General features: G+C 42.6%; 1 long non-coding RNA gene across 1 annotated transcript in view; it reads left to right on the plus strand.

The window, feature by feature from the left end:
- LOC109491573 overlaps positions 1-5,851 on the plus strand; it is a 37,251-nt gene extending 31,400 nt beyond the window's left edge. Inside the window, exons 4-5 of the long non-coding RNA XR_002735737.2 lie at positions 1,155-1,275; positions 5,474-5,851. This is a non-coding gene — a long non-coding RNA (uncharacterized LOC109491573). The remainder of the gene's footprint in view (positions 1-1,154; positions 1,276-5,473) is intronic.
- Positions 5,852-8,756: the final 2,905 nt, after the last annotated feature.

Raw genomic sequence — 8,756 nt, forward strand, 5'->3', positions numbered from 1 at the left:
TGTCCGGTGGTGTTCAGACGGGGCGGGATCAGCCTCTCTCCCCCACGTCTCTGGGCTTTGTCTGGCACCACTCTACTGAGCACAGGGCCATGGGGCACAGGCGGAGTGTGAGCGTGTGTGTGGGTGACTGAGAGCAAACCAGATGAGTGCCGGGAAGATGACACCCTGCAAGGAAAGGAGGTGGTGTGGGGGAGGGGCAGGGGAAGAGAAGTTGAGTCTCCTTCGGTGTGTGCAGATCGTGAATTTCATCTCCTGAATTGAGGAATGAAGAATTAGAACTTGCTTTATATTCCATGACTCTACTTAACTTCTCACTCAAGTCCCATTCTGCCGGGCTGTAGGAAAAACGACGTTCGTCCTTTCTGGGACACCTCACCTTCTAGGTGGTCCTGCTTTCCTGGGTCTTGCACAGTGCCAAGGCCCTGGGGTAGGGAAAGCTCTGTGGTCCTTAGTCATCAGGCCTGCGGTTGTCATTCTGATTGCTTCTGGACAGGCAACTCTTGGTGACACCCATGCCGGAAGCCTATCTTGAATGTATCTCTCTCTGGAGTCTGGCCACCTCCCTGGTGGGGCTGCCAGGAAATAGGGCAGTGCCCCATCCTCCCCCGGGACCGTGGCCTCACTCTTCCTTCTCTTATGCCCAGTGGAGAGCAATCTATTTTCAGTCTGGGGAGAATCCGTCTCCTTTTATGTTTCTTTGACTATGGTTATTCTCAGGAATTCACTTGTAAGTGTAAAGGCAACACCAGCAGGACTTTCAGAGTACGTCTATTTTCTGACTTGCCACATGCCTCGGCTGAAGCAGTGTGCACCAAGCTGACTTAAATGAGAAGGGAAAAGGGAAACAGATGGGGAAAGAGTACATACATTTATGTATCAGTTAGAAATCTGGTTTCTCCCCGCCTCCCATGTCATCTGCTCTAAGCTGAGGCTGGGAGCCTGGGGTTTGGAATTTGTGGGTTGGGGAATGCTCCCTGGAGCTGAGGGTGGGGCCAATCCCTACCAGGGCAGCTTGGCTAGGGATAGGAGAAGGAGGTTCTCCAAACGGAGTATTACCATAAAGGAGGGAATTAGAGCAGCAGGAAATACTCGGCAGTCTTCTGTGACCTTTCCCTATTCCATAATGACTAGATGTTTCTCCTCTGTGTCCCTAGAACACTTTTCTCCACTGGCACAGACCGCAGTCTGGCTTCATTCCTGCCTCCCTCTTCAGACAGAGAGCTCCCAAACTGAGGACCTGTATTTGTTTGTCTGGAGACCCTAAGCCCCTGAAAGGTAAAGACTGAGTAAGTAACTCATTGGAATGTTATGGAATCCCTGTCCCTGCTGCAGGTGACTAGCCTGCAATGGGTGACTGAGGCCTGGGTGTGGAAATTGTGGCTGACACTAAACTGTGCCACTCAACAAAATTAGGATCAGTGGATTCAAAGCATGGGCCAAAGCAAGCCAGATAAAATGTAATGCTTCAAAACATAAAACCGTGGACTTGAATTGCAAAATTCAGCTGGGATGAAAGTGATTTGATGAAAGAGTAGAGCCTATAAGCAAGATGTAGAGGTTCTAATTACCTTCAGACTCAGTATGAGTCAGTAATGTTACATGACTGGCAAAGAACAAAAATCAGAGTAAAAACAGGTAGTTTGATATAAGGCTACATTAGGAGAAGTATGCCATCTAAAACAAAGGAGGTGATAGCCCTCTTATTTCCCTCACTGCATCCAAGTCAAATCTTTCCTGGGATATAATGTCCAGCCCTGTGCACTATGTCTCCTGGGACACATGACTGAACAGAATACCTTCAAATAAAAGTAACCAGGAGGGTGCTTTCATCTCAAAACCTGATCTTGTCTTTAAATGGTACTGTATGTACTCGATATCCCTGTGGAAAAAAAGGAACGTACTGAAAACTAACACACAAATACACAAAATTTAACTCAACACAGAACTGAAAACTATAAACGTCAAGAAGAAAACATTAAGAGAAGATTCTTTGCAATGCTGGGGTTGGTAAAGATTTCTTAAAACATAAACTATAAAAGAAAAATAATGACACATGGACTGCATCAAAATTCACCCAGAATTCTTTGAAATTCACCCAGAAGAAAACAAAAATGCAAGCCACAGACTGGGAGAAAATATGTGCAGTACATGTATAAGACAAAGAACTTGCAGCCAAACATAAAAAACTCTTTAACTCAATAAGAAGACAAAACAATACAGTAAGAAAACATGCAAAAGATTCAAATAGACACTTCACAAAAAAGACATACAAATGGCCAATAAGCCATGCAAAGATGTTCAACATCAAGATTCATTAAGAAAATAAAAATCAAAATACCATATACTTAACAGAATGGCTAAAAGTAATGAGTCTGACCCTACTGAGTGTTGGCAAGGCCGTGGAGCAACAGGAACTCTCACACATGGCTGGTGGGGATGTGAAGTGATGTAACCGCTTGGAAAATATCATGACAGTTTCCTAAAATGTCAAACATACACTTGCCCTACGAACTAGCCATTCTACAACTATGTATTTACCCAAGAAAAATGAAAATACATGCCCACATAAAGAATTATACACATGATAACAAATCTTTATTTGTAATATCAAAAAAAAAAAAAAAGCCTGGAAGCAACACAAATGTACATCACCAGGTGAATATATAAAAAAATTATACGGGGCACCTGGGTGGCTCAGTCAGTTAAGCGTCCGACTTCGGCTCAGGTCGTGATCTCATGGTCCGTGAGTTTGAGCCCCGCATCGGGCTCTGTGCTGACAGCTCAGAGCCTGGAGCCTGTTTCGGATTCTGTGTCTCCCTCCTCTCTCTGTCTCTGCCCCTCCCCTGTTCATGCTCTGTCTCTCTCTGTCTCAAAAATAAATAAACGTTAAAAAAAATTTTTAAAAATTATGGTATATCCATACTGTGGAATATTACTCAGCAAGAAAAAGGAACAGACTGTGCATGTGTGCAACAACCTGGATAAATCTCAAAATAGTTATGCTAAATGAAAGAAGCTAGACAAATAAAGTACATGCTCTCTGATCCCATTTATATATAATTATAGATACATGCATATATATTTATATTTATATACATTCCAGAAAACACAAACCTGTCTGAAGTGTCAGTCTAGTTGGTGCTGATGCAAATTGTCATCCTGATTGCAGTGATGTGTACATATGTCAAACTGAACAAATAACACACTTTAAATATATGCAATTTTGTGTATTTCAATTGTGTCTGTGAAATTGGGGGAGGGATCTTCTCTTGGAAGAACGTAAAGTCACATCAGACGTGGCTGGCACTAACATTGAAAATTCTAGGATTGTTGAGACAAGAGACTAGTAAAGCCATGCCTGGAAGGCCTGAGGGCTGCCCCCGGTGTTGAAGTGCCCGGGGAGAAAAGGCGAGGGTTCTGGAGAAGGGGTCACTTCTTGCGTGGAAGATCTTGCGGCACGATCTGCTGTATGGTCGCCAAATGCAGGCAGAGAAAATCAAGTGTCAATGCCCGTGGGGATCCTGTTCCAGAAGGAACCAACTGGAATTTGCTTTCTGGACTTCGTCTGAAAGTTTCACATTAGTAGCCACCAGACAAGAGTTTTCCCTGCCAAGTTTGTGATTGGGGTGGGTTATAAGTGGACAGGAGTTGGCCAAACCAAATGTTAGAGCCTGACACACGCTGTGGCAGAGCCACGTGACCTTCCCCACCTGACACAGCCAGTGTGGCTTCCCTGTGACCCTTCAGCTGAGCATTTGCACTGGCCGTTGCCCGGTTCTGAGCACCACGTCACTGCCTCCTGCTCCTCTGTATCTGAGGAGTGGTTTCAAGACTTAGAACCGTAATGTGATCGTTGTTACCACTGCTGATTAATAACATGGGCCAACATTTGTTTAATACCTGACCGTGGATACGATTGCAAAATTAGACTCCAAACTATTCAATGTCCTATAGGCATTAAAATCATAGCTTTTGGGGTGATTCTTTCTTTTGGACAGAAATCACGTGCAACATCGATCTTCTACTGGGTAAGGAGGTATCAGCTAATTTAAAAAGTATTTCTCGTTGGTGAGTTAGTAGAGACATTACTGACGATGCACTTTACATGTATTCATTCTATCTTCAAAACAACCTATGGGATAGGAAGTAGTATTACTCTCATTTTACACAGAAGGAAACTGAGACACTGAGAGATAGAAGAATAATTACCCAAACTCAGGGAATAAGACAAAAAAAAAATGATGACTTCATCTATCAACATCATACAAAGAGATTTTAGTGACAAGCCTCCTAATGGCCATATAATTATCTGTGGGTGAGGTGGGGTGTAATTTTATTTGACCTACTATGTAGTATTTACTGTGTTACCTAAATGGGGATGTAGGGAGGGCACCAAGGTGGCTCAGTCAGTTGAACATCTGACTTCGGCTCAGGTGATGATCTTGAGGTTTGTGGGTTCAAGCCCCGCATCGGGCTTACTGCTGTCAGCGCAGAACCCACTTCGGATTCTCTCTCTCTCTCCCTCTCTCTCAAAAATAAATAAACCTCAAAAAAATCCCTTGGAAGTTGTAAATGGAATCACTATGTCAGCTCCCACACTAGAAAGTAGAAGAGATGGGGTGAGGACAACAGCCACGGGTTTTCCAGCAGTAAGAGAAAGGGCCAGGGATGGGTCCCAGTAACTTGTGAATCAAGTCCCCATTCCGACTAACTCATTAAAATATTCATCACTAACATGAAAGTACTTGACCTTGCAAAATGATAACAGTGCCAGACCCCAATTAGACGCAATGGCAATTAGTAATTTTAAAATGGTGTATCCAGAAGACAGGTGCTGCTGATATAAGTGGGTTGTTAACCCATCTGCTGAAGTAAGTGCCACTTTCCTCGTCATCTGGGATGCTAGCACAGTGTTAGGCCAATGGGGAAACAGCATTGGTGAAAGCAAAAATATTGGAACCAACCTAAAAGTGTAGGTGAAGTTAAATAAATCATTTGCGGAATTCTCTGTACCCAGTTTTCAAAATGAGGGATTCCTTGCCACGCTCTGGGAAGGTGTCCATGGTTCTCAGTGCCCACACAGCAGCAGCCCTAAGAAAATAATTATTTTAAAAAAAAAAATTTTAACGTTTATTTATTTTTGAGACAGAGAGAGACAGAACATGAACGGGGGACGGGCAGAGAGAGAGGGAGACACAGAATCGGAAGCAGGCTCCAGGCTCCGAGCCATCAGCCCAGAGCCGGACGCGGGGCTCGAACTCACGGACCGCGAGATCGTGACCTGAGTCGAAGTCGGACGCCTAACCGACTGAGCCACCCAGGCGCCCCAGAAAATAATTATTAAATGAGTAAGTGGGTACATTGTTAAGTGAACAAAAGTAAACAATACATACAACAGAATTCCATTTATTGTTTCAAAAGGGGCTACATGTGTTCAACGATATTTATTTTTTTCCTATCTGCATAAACACAGAAAATATCTGGAAGAATATGGTACCCAACTGCTACAGTGGCTACTTCTGAAAAGAGATTGGAAAGAGAGAGGGGATTTTCCAGTTCATAAAAGTGAAATCAGGTGCTGGAAGGTAAGTGCTCTAGAATGCATGTGAAATGACAAAAGTGAGATAGAAAACTTCACATCACATACAAACAGTTTCCTAAGACACCTACCATGTGTGTTCACTTCGAAAAAATAAAAATATACAAAAAAATTAAAAGCAGTCATCTTTAGATGGTGGGTCACGACTGACTGTTGTTTTCTTTGATGCTTTTTCTGTGTTTTCCAAAATGCCTACAAGAAAGGTTTATTATTTTCACCAATAAACATGTACGCTTTTTAAAGGAAAAGAAAGTGGGGCACCTGACTGGCTCAGATGGTAGAGCATGTGACTCTTGATCTTGGGGTTGTGAGTTCAAGCCCCATGATGGGTGTAGAGATAGATTACTTTAAAAAGAAAAGAAAAGTAAAGAAGCATACCCACACTGAGTTTTGTTAGTGTGAAGGCATGCATGCTCCTTAGCCCTGTAACCCAGGGGAAATTTACTGGGTTCCCTGACCGCAGAGCAAGGAAATTTCTCCCCGTGGCAGGTGAGGGAGGTCTTACCCAGCCACTCACAGACTGTGACTGAGGCTCACAGGTGCCCGGATTGAAATGGGACAAACCTGTATAATCGCGCTTCCCGGACGTGCTCACTCCACACCGAGTCATCCATCCACTGGGCGCACAGGCTGGCAGTTCTTGTTCATTCACTGTGAATGTCATCACCTGTCCCCAGGCACAGTGACTTCTGGCTCATCACACTGCTCCCAATAGGTTTAGGGATTAATCATCTTTGAAACGAAATCAGGCAAGTTTGAGATAAATAGGCAAACATCACAGAAATTGAGTTCTCTGTGTATGTGTTTCCGAAGGCATGGTGCATATCCCAGAAGACGGTGTATAGGCTAGAAAGCAAGTTCAAGCATCATGACTGATGTCTCCTGACAGCCAGGGAGCCTCTCCAGACAGTAAGCTAAGAGAGCTGTACTTACCAATTTTGTCCTTCACAAGTGAGGAAAACAGAGATATTGTCATAAAAGCTTGGAACGAAAATCAACAGGGTGTAGACCCGGAGCACCCTAATTTGGGTAGATGGGGTCATCCCTCATTGCACTGAGGTCAAGGAATCACTTCCACACGGCTCATCTAGAAATCTTGGGGTAACATGTGTCTATTCCAGTTTAAGTATTGAATTACCAGTGCTGGGACCTCCTTCTCCTATTGACCCAGAACAATTTATGAAAGGGGGAGGGAATCTTGTATTATACCCACGTGTACAAAAATAAATGAGGTAAAATACTCATCCCCTTGTGGCTGGTGGAAACTCCCCAAAAGTCATGTTTCAAAATATATCAAGTATGTGACCTTATTTTCTTATTATTTACATTTTTTTAATGATTTATTTATTTATTTATTTATTTATTGTTTTATTGTTTTATTGTTTTATTTATTTTTGAGAGAGAGAGCACAGCTGGAGTGGGACAGAAGGGTTGGGGGGGTGGGGGGACAGAAGATCTGAAGCAGGCTCTGTGCTGAAGGCACCAAACCTGATGTGGGGCTCGAACTCATGAACTGCAAGATCGTGACCTGAGCCCAAGTAAGATGCTCAACTGACTGAGTTGCCCAGGTGCCTCTCTCATTATTTTTAAAAAATCTACAATGAATATAGATTATTAATATAATCAGGGGGAAGTTACATACAAAATAACTTGGGATGGGCCCAGAACACTTCATTTTTAAAACTCCTAGGTGATTCTAATTTATACTAGATTTTTTTTTTTTTTAAATTTTTTTTTCAACGTTTATTTATTTTTGGGACAGAGAGAGACAGCGCATGAACGGGGGAGGGGCAGAGAGAGAGGGAGACACAGAGTCGGAAACAGGCTCCAGGCTCTGAGCCATCAGCCCAGAGCCCGACGCGGGGCTCGAACTCACGGACCGCGAGATCGTGACCTGGCTGAAGTCGGACGCTTAACCGACTGCGCCACCCAGGCGCCCCTATACTAGATTTTGAGAACTGCTTCTCTAAACCTGTTCTTTAAAGCTCCTCAAAGAATATAATAAATATAATATTATATAACAATATAATACAATACAATACAATACAATACAATACAATACAATACAATACAATACAATACAAGAAAATGTAGCAACACTTGAAGGCTAAGAAAGGATACTGCCCCATGCGAGAAATATTCAGGAATATCTCTGAGATGTAGTGAAAGTAGACCAAAATACAAGGGGGGCTGAGGCACAATCCATCACAAATGAGGAAGAGCGCGTCTGGGGAGAAAACTTGTCTGCTGCTAGACAGAACCCTGGTGATGTCCCTGGGCTGTGGTTGGGAGCGGGAGAGGACTGCCTGCCAGCTGCAGGGTGCTTCAGATGCAGGATATTTTGGGCCATGTCCTCATCATTTTAAGAAATTCCCTTCTATTCCTAGTTAGAGTCTTTTTAGTTTTCCTTTCAGGAATGAGTTGATTTTTTATAAAAAAAATTTTTGTAATCTAGTGAAATGCGCATATGTTTTTCTTCTTTAATGTGCCAATCAAGTGACTGACATTAAAATTTTCCTAAAGTTGAATCATGTTTGCATAGCTAGTATAAATCTTATTTTTAATATGCTGCTGGATTTAATTTGACTTTTTTGGGGGGTAGTTTTCATCTTTATTTTTTTAACTTATTTTTTAAATTTACATCCAAGTTAGTTAGCATATGGTGCAACAATGATTTCAGGAGTACATTCCTTAATTCCCCTTACCCATTGAGCCCATCCCCCTCCCACAACCCCTCCATTAACCCTCTGTTTGTTCTCCATATTTAAGAGTCTCTTATGTTTTGTCCCCCTCCCTGTTTCTATATTATTTTTGCTTCCCTTTCCTTATGTTTGTCTGTTTTGTATCTTGAAGTCCTCATATGAGTGAAGTCATGTGATTTTTGTCTTTCTCTGACTAATTTCGCTTAACATAAAACCCTCTAGTTCCATCCACGTAGTTGCAAATGGCAAGATTTCAGTCTTTCTGGTTGCTGAGTAATACTCCATTGTATATATATACCACATCTTCTTTATCCATTCATCCGTTGATGTACATTTGGGCTCTTTCCATACTTTGGCTATTGTTGATAGTGCCGCTATAAACGTGGGGGTGCATTGCATGTGTTCCTTCAAAACAGCATACTTGTATCCCTTGGATAAATACCTAGTAGTGCAAT

This window comes from Felis catus, chromosome C2, assembly GCF_018350175.1.
Source record: "Felis catus isolate Fca126 chromosome C2, F.catus_Fca126_mat1.0, whole genome shotgun sequence".
NCBI lineage: Eukaryota > Metazoa > Chordata > Mammalia > Carnivora > Felidae > Felis > Felis catus.